General features: G+C 46.1%; 1 pseudogene across 1 annotated transcript in view; it reads right to left on the reverse strand.

The window, feature by feature from the left end:
- Nucleotides 1–13,806, reverse strand: part of LOC309545088 (zona pellucida sperm-binding protein 3-like) — a 71,944-nt pseudogene that overhangs the window by 28,636 nt on the left and 29,502 nt on the right. The window contains exon 3 of the transcript in view: nt 4,748–4,944. The product of the transcript in view is annotated as a zona pellucida sperm-binding protein 3-like (transcript). The remainder of the gene's footprint in view (nt 1–4,747; nt 4,945–13,806) is intronic.

Here is a 13,806-nt window from a genome sequence, read left to right on the forward strand (position 1 = left end):
AAGATCCCTTCTGGACGGAAGCTTCCCAGGTGGTTTTGACGCCAGATTTAGCAATAGAGCAAACCAAGGCCTTTTTGGCCAAAAGGGCGTGATCAGAATTAGGTCTGTGGTCTCTTCCTTGAATTTCCTGAGGACCAGTGGTATTAGCTGGAAAGGAGGGAATGCATAACACAGAGGGAAGTCCCAATGATGAGCGAGAGCATCCAGCCCCCAAGCCTGATCCTCCCTGTGGAGGGAAAAGAATCTCACTACCTTGGCGTTTTGTTTGCTGGCGAACAGATCTATGTGGGGAAACCCCCAAGCTTCTGTAATCATCTTAAAAACCTCCTGATTCAGACTCCATTCTGCCTCTACCACTTTCCTTCTGCCAGGAGATTGTGACCCTTTTAGGTGAATTTTGTTCTGCCCAGGAAAGCAGCTGCATCGCCAAATCTGAGAGATTTCTGCTCCTTGTTCCCCCTTGTTTTGAAACATAAGCCACTGCTGTTATGTTGTCCGAAAGCATCTGGACATGTTGACCCCTGATCACTTCCTGAAACTCCTGAAGACCCAGAAATATAGCCTTCAACTCAGTTGGATGACCTTCTGGTTTCCGGTTTGGACCAAGTCCCCTGTACTGTCCGACCGTCTAGATGGGCTCCCCATCCCCAGGCGCTGGCGTCTGGTCAGACGTGGTCCTTTCCCCGGAACAAACATCAGACCCTTCTCCAGATTCCTGGTATCTCTCCACCACCAAAGGGCTCTTTTGGCTTTTTTGATCATTTTGATGGGTTTGTCCAGAGGTTCCAGATGTGACCACTTCTGCAGGATATCCCTCTGAAAGAGACAGGAATGGAACTTTGCCCACTGAACAGCTGGGATGGATGCGGTGAGTAGGCCCAGAGCTGCCATAGCGGATCGGACTGACACCTGGGCATTGGTCTGCATTTGAGCGACTGCAGCCTGTACCTTTAAGATTTTCTCTTGAGGCAGAAAAACCCTTTGAAGAACCGAGTCCAACGTGTACCCCAAAAACCTTATCCTCTGGGAAGGCACTAGATTGGACTTCTCTAAATTTAGAAGCCATCCCAGGCTCTCTAGATGGACTCTTGTCTCTTGAAGGTGTGTCAAACACTGACTGTTGGAATCCGCAAAGATCAGGAGATCGTCCAGGTATGGGACAATGGAGACCCCCCTCGGTCTCAGAGGCTGCAGGGCTTCTGCCATCACCTTGGTGAACACCCTTGGGGATGAGGAAAGACTGAAGGGAAGGGCCCTGAATTGGAGATGCCAGACCGAATCCCCCAGATTGACCGCCAATCTCAGAAACTGACAGGATAGGTTTATCGGGACATGCAGATGGACTTCAGTCCAACAGAGCCATGAAGCATCCTGGGGACAGTAGCTTGGTTACAGAATACATGGTGTCCATCCTGAAATGTTTGTATCCGATTGATTTGTTTAAGATCTTTAGATTTAAAAATCAACCGATACTTGCCCGAGGGCTTTTTCACCAGAAAAATTTGTGAATAGAACCCCCGACCCTCCTGACCCCTGGGGACTTGGGTGATGACCTCTTGAGAAATCAACTCTTTTAAAAGAGATATCATTGCAGAGGCTCTTTCCCAATCTCTTGGAAGTGGAGTCATCCAAAACCTGCTTGGAGGGGGTTCTTGAGAATTCGAGACTGTACCCCTGAGCCACAATGTTCTTTACGAATGGGCTTGAGGATACCTCTTCCCACTGTGGGAGAAATCTTAACAATCTCCCCCCCCCCCCCCCACTGGGAGAGGAATGTCACTTGTTTTTTGTAAACTGTTCAGATGGTTTAAACAGTATACCACCTCTTCCTCCAAGGACCACTTTGTTCTCTGGTCCTGATCTCTAGATCTTTGGGCTTGCTGAAGAGGACGAAAATTTTTCTTGGGTGGTGGTTTCTTCTTGGAAGGAAAAGCCTTTTTCCCCATCTGCCGTTCTATCCAGGATAGCTTCCAAGTCCGGACCAAAGAGCAGGTCTCCTGAAAACGGTAAACCACAAAGTCTGACCTTAGAGGCCGAGTCACTTGTCCAAGTTTTCAGCCAAATCGCACGCCTGGCTGAGTTCACCAGAGCCGAAGACCTTGCTGCCATTTTAATTGATTCGGCTGAGGCGTCAGCAATATACTTTACGGCCTTAATGAGCAGTGGAAAGGATTCAAGAAGGTCTTTTCTAGCCGTTCCAGCCTCCACATGCCCCCTGAGCTGTTCTAACCAGCATTCTAAGTTTCTGGCTACCACTGTGGAAGCCATGGCCAGTCTAAGGCTGGATGTAGAGGAATCCCAATCCTTTTTAAGGAGGGAGTCTGCCCTTTTGTCCATAGCATCCTTCAGAATCCCCATGTCTTCAAACGCCAGATCTGTTTGGCGTGAAACCTGAGAAAAAGCAGCATCCACTTTGGGCTTCTTATTCCAGGGATGTGCTTCATCCTCAAAAGGAAACCTTCTCTTTAGGATTTAGAGAAAAAGGGGGCCCTCAGGATCCTTCCATTCACTTTTGATTGAATCCGTAAGGACCTTATGGACCGGAAAGACCCTATGTTTGGTTTGATCTAGACCCTGGTACATTTTGTCATGTACTGACATCTGTACTTTTTCTTCCAGAATTTTCAAGGTAGTATACACCGCTTTAAGGAGTTCATCCACTTCTTTTAAAGCCAGTTTATATCTGGAAGTTCTAGTCACTTCCTCCTCTTCAGAGTCTGAGGGAGAGTAAAGTACTAGCCCTTTCTTCCTCTGTCATAAGCTTCAGCCGACTTAGGAGGTGGATGCTTGGGAAATTGCCCATACATTTTGCTGTGCCTCTGTCTGGGAGGCTGATCCCTTAGATAATAGGGAGCGGACAGAAGATAAAGTATCCTTAAGCTCTTGAACAGAGGAAAAAAGATCACTACTCTGTTGGGCTGTTTCTTCTTTTAACAAATCAGCTATGCATGTTTTGCAAAGTGGCTTAGGCCAGGTATCCTTAAGAGGATTTTTGCAAGAAGGGCACTTCCTTGATGTTGCTGAAGCCCTGGCTTTAACTGTGGCTTTGACCTAAGAGAAAACACACCAGAAACCACCTATCAGTTAACTACCTAGCCATGCTGATCAATCTACAAACAGCCCCCCAGACAGTACAAAAAGTCCTGCAAGACTGAGGACATACACCTTTGTCTGCAGGGCAGGCTCCAAAGGAGGAACAAATAACCTACAACCTAATAGAGAAAAAAAAAAAAAAAAAAAGAGGCACCCCTGTACCTCTTACCTGGGCCGGTGCTGACAGCGCCTGCTTCCACCGACGCTGCGGTTCTGTCCTCCATTGCAGAGCCTGCAGCAAGCTGGGCAGATCCTCCCCGCATGAGTTATATTTAAGAATATCCGCTTCCCCTGCTGGAAACCGGAAGCAGAAGCACCGACCTTCGACCTGCCGCCGCCCCTCTGCGCTTCTAGTGGCTGGAACCTGCGCAACCACGCCCCCGCCGGGAGTCCCGCCTACCTAGTCTGACGTCCCCCGTCAGCCAGGACCAGGGACCGACGTGCGGAAGAAGAAACTTCCCGCCTGGGCTGCCTACCAGCCCGATCCATGCGGACCCCCGTGCACAGGCGAGACCCTCTGGCGAGGCTCTGCTCCCCTGAGCTCGAAAGGACGGCCGCTCCGGAACAACCCCTTTGTCCTCAGGGAGGGGTGCTGGGATGGTCTTAAAAAGATAGCCAAAATCGGGGTAAGTACACCCTGCTCCACCTGGAGAGAGAGCAGCCCCACACACTGATTCCATGCAGTGTCTCCCCATGGAGGAGGAAACACAAAACTGAGGCATGGTGGAAGAGGTGGACCTTTTAAACTTGCAGTGTTTCCTATTAAATGGGTGGAGCTGCGCTCTCTCCAGGTGCTGTCCTGAAAGGCAATTGGAGAAAGATTGTTATGAAGTACAATAATATTTGACACAAATATTGGGTCAGATTTTTGTGATGGATTGTTTTATAGTATATTTTAACTGCAGCGCTGCATAAGAACTTTAATATCTGTACATGGTGTGTGGAGCACTTGATTATAGCAGCAGCATAGAACAACATTAGGGAAGTTGTTTTTTGCCACTGCATTAATAGTTTGTTGTGGCTTTGCAGGAGATTTGGCTTCTCTGAGTTTCTGAATACAAAGCCAAGGCCCTTTATTTGTAGGCATATGACCTTTTTAAATCTCAATGAGCACAACTGAAAACATTGCATTTAAAATGATTCTTATCCTGGTATTTTAGCATAGTGAATGGATCCCAAGATCAGGTTTCACTGTGAAACACTTTCAGTGGTATATTTAATAAAGCAACATTTATGGTTAAGCTGGCACTGCGCTATGCATTACATACACTACATAGTTGATTGTAGATCCAAGAGCATTGCCAAATCCTGGCATCCAGGCCACATTTTAAGATATGGAGAGAACATTCTATGCAGTTTGTTATACAGTTTCGGAACATTAAATAAAATATACAAAGTTTTACTTGTGATCCAAAGTGGTCATATCCTATAATCCCCTAAACATATAAAGTATGTGCTCAAAGTTGCCCCTGGTCCATTATGACCCTACAAATGCCCTGTATAGAGTATGGTAAGCTTAAGGGTTCACATTGATTAAGCATGCCTCAACTTCAGTAGTCTCCATATTCAGCTAAAAGGTGGCCAATACACAAAAGGGAGATGGAGGCAAAAATGTAATCAAAAGTGTAATCAAAACTTTAAAAGAAAAACTCACCATTCTATTGAATCCACAGGCATGGTACGAGTATTCAAACACAAAGTAGCCAAGGAGTGCAGTTCTACTCGAGACTGGGCACTTCCCCAGGGTCAGGTCATCAGGGTCCAATCTTTGATTTGTACCCAGAGGGTCAACTTTAACAGCCACGCTTACAAAAGTGTTATTACAGTCATAGAATACACTGTTTGGCGGAGCTGCAATGAAAAAACACATTTCAAGATAGGATAATCGAATGCTTCCGATCTCCACGAGTCACAAAAAAAAAAAAAATTGAAGTAAAATCTCATTAAAACAAAAGAAACACCCCACACAACTTCCAACTTCTTGCCCCACAGCCAAACCGGAGGCGAGAGGAATCTCTCCAGTTTGCGCGAATCCCCATTGGTCACCAGGTTTACCACAACTAGTGTCCCCAATGGAAGATTGCCCCCTCTATTCCTGTTCTAGCAACAACCCAAACATTGGGATGGTGTCTTACTTTTGGTAAAATCAGTAAACCGAGGTACCTGCTCCCACTTCCGCTGAACTACCTAGGCAATGCCACCGAAGTTTACCATCCCCAAAAACCTCCTGGGACATGTTACAGTTCACAGCTTGGCTCACACATGCGCAGTGGGAAGTTGCAAGACTCACAGCTGGCTTCCCACAGTAAACACTTAGGCATTGGGGACCCAAAGACCTGCAAAGAACTGGACAAGGCACTGGATCCCTGGACAGGCAAGTGTCCCTTTATTAAAATTCAGCAGTTAGTGTTTGTGGCTGCCGACTATTTTTTTTCAGACTGAAAAATTGCCAGGCTACTGAGACCAAGCTAAAGCAGACAGTGACTTGATCCAAAGGACATCCTGTAGAACGTTAAAAGTTTTGATCCAAAAACGTGTGCAGATCATAACAGATGGATACGACATCAGATAGACACGGTAACAAAACAGTTTGTCCAAGTCTAGCAGACTACAGTACATGTGGAGAATGGAGACTAGGCATGAAGGAAGTGTAGGACTATATGTAGAGCATGCCCTAGCTAGAGTGGGGTAGGGACACAAGTATATGTAAACCCTCCACTTTTCTAAAACAAATAATTCAGTTTAAAGTAGAAATTAAAGACACACACATACACACTTTGCTACAATGTAAAGTTGAGTGTACAGCTTGTATAACAGTGTGAATTTGCTGTCCCCTCAAAATAACAGCCATTATCTAAACCCCTGGCAACAAAAGTAAGTACACCCCTAAGTGAAAGTGTCCAATATGGGCCTAAAGTGTCAATATTGTGTGGCCACCATTATTTTCCAGCACTGCCTTAACCCTCTTGGGAACAGAGTTCACCAGAGCTTCACAGGTGGTCACTGGAGTCCTCTTCCACAACAAGATCACAGGGCTGGTGGATGTTAGAGACCTTGTGCTCCTCCACAGATGCTCAATAGGGTTTAGGTCTAGAGACAGGCGGCGAGCATATGACCATACAGAGGGCTTGGATAGCCCAGGACTGCGGGTCCATATAATTGGATAGATGTGCGTATAGGCCCTATTTACCTGCCTGAAGTACCTTTCAGTTTTGAGGAGAGGTCAATTTTGCTATCATTTAGGACAAGTTTGGGGATATCCCTCCTACAAACTGCACAGAAAAAGGTCCCCTGAGCCTGGTTTAAGTTGTTGCAATATAAACACTAGATTGATTGGATCTGGGGGTGAACGCACATATGGATGAACAAACCAGGAAGAGGATACTTATTTGCTGAGGGGTGACTATACCCCAAGATGCTTAAGTGGAGCCATATTTAGCAGCATTGACCTTGATGACACAGCTGGGACCTAGTATATCGGATTTTATGCAAGAAAATTTCTTTTTGATGCCTATATAGATTATGTTGGTGAATACGGAGGTATTATCTTCCGAACAGCCTATGCATCGCTACAGCCCTGTCGCCTAACACAAGTCACTGTTCAAAAAGGAAACATCAGTCTGTTATGGTCTCTCAGGCCCTGAGGAAGCCTTAAGTGAAACGTGTCGGCTTGCTGGGGACCTACAGTGACCGAATTCAGCTTGAGACCCATCATCCACCTACACAGGCTTTGTTGTTCGCTCTAATCCCTTGTGGGATATGTTTCTATATAAACAGTGATGTTAGAATTTGATTTTAACAATTTTGTATGTTATTTTGTTGCCATCATACATGCATGGTGACCCATGCTTGTTTTTTACTTGCTATAATAAAATGTTTTTTTGATTTTACAATTGGTTTTGGTTCTGATCCTTCTACTCCCACTGGCCCGCAAAGCCCCGCCTTTTTCTATCCCAATGTTCTCCACTAGGTCTAGAGACATGCTTGGTCAGTCTATCACCTCAGCTTCTTTAGCAAGGCAGTGGCAAGGGCAAGCTGGATCAAGTACATGCAAGTCACCCAGCCTGAGGGGCATGCACAGGGTTCACTGGACGCTGCCGATTGTGGCTTCCAGTACCCGGCCGGTTTAAGCAGCCAGGGATCATGTGATCAAAGCTGAATTTTCATAACAGCGGTGATTGGTCCAAGAGCTATCACATGGTACCTGGGCCAATCACAGCACCATGTGATAGCTGTTGGCCAATCACAGCACACAATAGTAAATCACAGCTGTATTCCATTCATCACAGCTCAGTTTAGGCCCCTTTCACACTTGTGCGACTTGTCCTGTGATTTGGGACTGCTGTTCATATCTGTACGACTTCGAGTCGTAACAACTTTGGGTCGATTTCTATGCATTTTGGAGGTCCATAGACCTACTCATTGCTTCAAGTCCCATGAAAAAAAATAAATAAAAAAAAGCATAAAAAAAATCACTGTAAAATTACGTGACTTTTAGGTCGTACGAGTGTGGAAGTGATCATCACTGGAACAGAAATCAAAGAGTAAAAATAAAATCCCTGATCGCCAACCCCCCCCCCCACACACACACACACCCTCCCTGGAGTAGTACAGTGTCTATGGTGTCACTGAACTACTCAAATGTAAAAAATGATTTTTTTTTTTAACCTGTCACTAGTCAGTCCTGACCACCAATACCAGTCATACGACGCTGTGCTGCACTGGTGACACTTAAATTTTTTTTTTTTAAATAAATTCTTTATTTAATGGTATGCCAAATATGCAGAAACAGTAATACATAGCATCATAGTTAGTCAGGTTGAAGAAAAAAAATAAAATATGAAAACTCAACTATACAATCCCATATACACAATCCTATACCCACAGTTGATCCAGAGGAAGGCGAAAAGACCCCAGCAAAGCATGATCCAATTTGCTACAGCAGGGGGAAAAAAAAATTCCGTCCTGATCCCCCGAGAGGCAATCGGATATTCCCTGGATAAACTTTACGTATAAACATTAGTACCCACAGAAAAGAATCCAAACTTTTTTTTTTTTTTTTTTTAAAAATCTAGTGAGCTAGCCAGAACCACCTCTGAAGGGAGTCTATTCCACATTTTCACAGCCCTTACGGTGACGAAACCTTTCCATATTTGGAGACTAAATTGGTTTTCCTCTAGGCGTAAAGAGTGCCCCTTGTCCTCTGTGTTGACCTTAAAGTGAACTCAACACCAAGTTCACTATATGGACCCCTTATGCATTTATACATGATTATATCCCCCCTTAATCTCCTCTTCTCAAGAGAATAAATTGAGTTACTCTAATCTTCTCATAGCGGAGCTCCTCCATGCCTCTATCAGTTTGGTTGCCCTTCTCTGCATTCTCCAGTTCAGATTTCCTTTTTAAGAACTGGTGACCAACACTGAACTGCATATTCCAGATGAAGTCTTACTAATGATTTGTACAGGGGCAAAATTATATCTTTCTCTGGAGTCCATGCCTCTGTAGCAAGGTTTCCAGGCCTGTGCCCTGATGTGGGTCTGCCATTGTTACCGGTTACCTCCCCAGCCCATGTAAGCTGCGACCCTGGGTATGAGAACTGAGATATTGACAATTCCGGCATAGTTTTGTAGTTTTATTGTAGATATAAGGGGATGGGAGAAGGAAATGAGTGCGATACTCCCTTTAGGCTCAAACTAGGTACAACTTGGGACTTTATCCAGAAAAATGTCTGTCAGCGCTGCCTTGACGCCAGCCGACACTAGCCAACGCTCACTGACGCTTCGAACACACCAACTTGAAAGAAGTGCTGAATCCTCGACTAGGTCCAGAAGACTCAGGACTAGGGAGCATAGAACTGCTGACACTGCTGCACTGCAAAGTCACTGACTACCCCCTCCAGCCTGGCACCGGCTAGAGGTAGCTTGTGGTGAGATCCCATATAGCTGCAACTCTCAACTGATACTCTGTACAATTCAGGGCCAATCTGCAGGCACCCCATTTACACTTTTAGCTTTTCAGGGTCCACTGACTATGTACCCCTTTTCTACTTCAGGGTCCTCAACTTAGGTACCCCCTTTACAGCTAGCTGACACTGGATCCCGAGCCTCCTCCGGAGTGGTCTCCTCTAACACTTCAGGCAAACCCCCAGGGGCAATCCTCAGTACTCACAACCTGTGTAGGATTTCCTGGGACTGGACCCCTCTTGCTCTCCGCTGGTTCTTGGCACACCGGATCCCCTCAGCTCAACACTCTCTGGATCCTCAGGCGACACCCTGAGACATCCACTTCCTCAGACAGGAGGAGAGAGACAGCCGTTCTCTCCCTTCTGGGACTATGCTCCCGCCAAAGACGCCGAGCCATGCCCCCCCTTCAGACTTATATCCTCCCCCAGAATCCTCTGCGGCAGAATCTGCCTCCTGGGGTAGATACAAGCCTGAATGTATCTGATTGGGTTTCCTCCACTGCCCTATCAGGAGCCTCCTTTAGAGCCAGTGGGGAGACTCCCCTCAAGACACTTGGGAGTCATTACAACCCACCTGACAAAAAGAAACATGGCCCTGCTGTTAGGCAGACAAGGCCTACTATGCTTTTACCTAGCACCTACCTGTAGGGTGCTACACCTCTGTTAATGCAAGAAAGGGCTTTTCTTGCTTTGGAAACTGCAGCTTGGCATTGCATACTATTGTTAAGCTTATGATCTACCAGAACACCCAGATCCTTCTCCGCTATGGATTCCCCCAGTTCTACTCCACCTAGTATGTATGATGCATTAATATTCTTAGCCCAAAGTGCATAACTTTACATCTATCCACATTAAACCTCATTTGCCACATAGTTGCACAATGAAACAGTGCATTGAGGTCAGCTTGTAAGTTGGAGACATCCTGTAAAGAAGTTATTCCACTGCAAAGCTTGGTCTCAGAGGCGGCTCTCTAATTAGGCAGTTTAGGTGGCCGCCGAAGGCCTCGCGCTAAGAGGGGCCTCGCGGCCGCCTAATCCATGTAATCAAGGCCGGCGCTGCCTCTGTTTGCTCCCGCTAAGAGGGAGCCTGCCCGCGTCCTGCCCATCCGTTCCGCCGCTTGGGGGGGGCACAAAGTTACTGTCTGTGTGATGAAGCATGGAAGGGGAGAGACGCTGTTGCCTGCTCGTTGCAGAGCGGAGGGCGGAGGCTAGCAGAGTGTCACTGCGAAGTGCGGACCGCCCCGCCTATCCTCCGCCCATACAGAATTTGGAGGAGAAAGTCAGCTGACGGCCATTGCCAATAGAGTGAGGCGGGAGGAGCTCTGGCTGGCTCTGCAAGGAGACCCCATGACGAAAAGGCAACCAGGAAGTCTGAAGAGGCAGAAGCGCTGAGGCTGAACATCTGTCTGAAGCTGAGGGAGAAATCGACTGACAAAGTAAGTAATTGCCAGTGCAATGGATTGGTAATTGGTGCCGTTCTCCCCCCACCATCCCCACTGCCTCTTTCTGATCCCATCCCCCCACAACCTTCACAGATCTCATCCCTGATTGGGGGGGGGGATTAGTAAGAGGTGGTGGGGGAGGATTGCACCCCCCCATTACCACTACAGCTGCCACTGATCCCCCCCTCACCACTACAGCTGCCACTGATCCCCCCCCCACATCACCACCGCTGACATTCATCCCCCCCCCACATCACCACCGCTGCCACTCATCCCACCCCCACATCACCACCGCTGCCACTCATCCCACCCCCACATTACCATCGCTGCCACTTATCCCCCCATCACCACTGCTGCCACTCATCCCACCCTCCCCCCCCCCCCCCCCCATCACCACTACTCATCGCACCCCCCCATCACCACTGCTGCCACTCATCCCACCCCCCATCACCACCGCTGCCACTCATCCCACCCCCCCATCACCACGGCTGCCACAATATGCAGTTCATTTTAATAATATCGCCTGCTTATTTATTTTATTGTGTGTGGGGGGCCTCCTACATGATTTTCGCCTAAGGCCTCAAAAAGTCTAGAGCCGCCTCTGCTTGGTGTCATCTGCAAAGACTGAAATGGTACTTTTAATCCAAGACCCTATAATTTATAAAGATATTCAAAAGTAAGGGTTCCAACACTGAACCTTGGGGTACACCACTGATAAACCTTAGACCATTCAGAGTAAGGATCATTAACCACTACTCAATTCTCTTTTAGCCAATTTGCTATCCATTTACAAACCGATCTTTACAAGCCTGTAGACTTTACCTTACACATTAGCTGTGTGTGGGGAACTGTGTGAAATGCTTTGCAAAATCCAAGTATACTACATCCACAGCCACCCTATTGTCCAAGTTTTTAGTTACCTACTCATAAAAAGAAAGTCAGGTTTGTTTGACAACTTCTGTCTTTCATGAATCCATGCGGTCTGTTGCTCAAAATATTTTTTTCCAGCAAGAACTCATCTATGAGGTCTTTTTATTAAACGCTCCAGTATCTTCCCGACTATAGAGTCGTCATAGCCCAATTGTTTGTTATCTGTGGTACAAAACTAGAAAGAGACCGAGGTCCAAGGAGCATCCGCCCCGCTGCATTCCCACATAGACATATTGTATATCACCAAACATCTGGTATGTAAAATAGACCTTGCCATGTAATAATTAGGGTAGAAGGTAGTCACATGCAAGAACCCCCAGGCAAAGCCAAAACCCCCACCAGCATCCATTACATTTTTTTTTAAAGGTGTGCAATTTTGCCTAAAGCTCCTTGGGTTCAGTGTATAGCCATACATGCATCATTCTCCACATGCCAAATGCCAAGAATGAGGCAACGTTACCAGGGATGATAGGGGAGCTACAGGTTGGTGGCCCTCCATTACAAAAAGGAGAGTTGCAGGACCTAGAAGGAGCAGCAGGCGAGATAGCAGCAGTGTTGAATTGAGCGGCAACTGGACCCATTAATGCTGGAGGAGGGCACAGAAGGGGAGAGAATTCAGTATAATTTAATGCCGCTTTAAGGCCCATTCACACCTACATGCATGCTGCAGCATTGGGTGGTAACACATGCAGGGCTGCTGTTAGAAATCGCGGGGCCCCGTACAGACTACCTGGCAGGGCCCCAAGAAAATATTAGATATATTTAGCTAAAATTACAACAAAATCACTATTAGCAGACACAAATATAACATAACTCGCATAATTCCTGCTAAATCTAAAACTATGTTAAATAAAAAAGATGATGAGAGGAGTTGGAGCTCGGTGATCAGAGAGACAGAAAGAGAGAAACAAAGTTACAATTTACAAATAAACTTCTGAGCAGAGATAAGTGCTGGTAGGGGGGGCCCACACAGGGAGGGACGACTGTCTCTTTCTCAACAGATAAAAGCTGATAGCAGGGAGAGGGACAGATCAGATTCAGGTGCTGGAGGAAGATTTCTATATTTGTTGTCTATCACTAATCCCCCTCTCTGTGTGGGCCCCCCTGTGTGCTCGGGGCCCCCTACAAGAGGGCTGGTGGTCCCCCCCCCTATCAGCGGCCCTGCTCACATGTAGGCATTAATGAGCCCTTAGAATTCCCTATCACACTAAAACTGCAGCACAACATGAAAGTGAACTTAGGAATTGATGGGACGTTTAAAACGAAAAAAAAAAAAAAAAAAAGCAAACAAGTAATCATAGAACAAAGTAGCAAGCATTTTCAATGGTGATCTTTTATTGCAGAGAGACTAGCACAGCCCAATACAAACAGGTCACCATTTACATATGCAGAAACTGCACTATTGATATTGTAGTTCGCATGCATTACATTTTAGGCCTCAGGCACACTGGGCATTTGCTTTTCTCTTTTGAACACCAGAGCTAGCAGAAGAAAAGCAGTAAAAAAAAAAAAAAAAAAAAAAAAAAAGCACATGCGTTTAGGTGGACCAAGAATTTGAGAGCAAACTGATTCTATTGGCCACAATATTCGTTTATTCTGGCCATTGAAAGGGTTAATGCGCAAATGCAAGTCTATGGGTTTAAATGCATTTAGGCACTTAAACATTGCTGTTCAAAAGCAGCTCTCAGCTCACAATTTTGGGTTGTTTTTTTCAGCCTGTAAAAACGCCTCTTCTAATACGCCTGTAAACATTTGTGTGCATAGACACAGACTATCAGAGGGGCTTTTACAGGTTGGGGGGGGGGGGGGCAAACACCTATAAAAGCATCAGTGTTCATGAAGCCATATTGTCCAACTGCCCATTAACTATAAACTTCAGGGAGAGTAGACACTTGTGTCAGCACAGGCCAATATTTTACAGGTTTTGGCTGGATTCACACTGGTGCGGTGTACCACATCGGATATCAATTGTACAGGAATCCCACCGAATCCTGTACAAACGACATGCAAATTCAGGGCGGTGAAAATTGAGCCACAAATGTGACTGAATTCACAAAAAAAAAAAAAAAGTCATTAACTTTATATTGACACCCGCAGTGGTTCACAGAGCGCGGTATGAACTACCTGCAATTCTGATTCGGTGCAGGAACCCGCACAGGAATCACAATGTTCCCACACCACATCAGTGTGAACCCAGCCTGTCAGAATATCTTGCAAGCCACAACAGTCTCAATATGAATAACTGGGTTATATTAAAGTGAATCAGACATCCAGTAAAACAAATCAGGAAAATCATTTGGTAATTGACTAATAAACACTTTTAAGTGGCTTATCTGTCAAATGCAAAAAGCAGATTAGAGAGAAAAAAACACCACTA

This window comes from Pelophylax lessonae (genome assembly GCF_965119305.1).
Source record: "Pelophylax lessonae genome assembly, chromosome: 1".
Classification (NCBI taxonomy): Eukaryota; Metazoa; Chordata; class Amphibia; order Anura; family Ranidae; genus Pelophylax; species Pelophylax lessonae.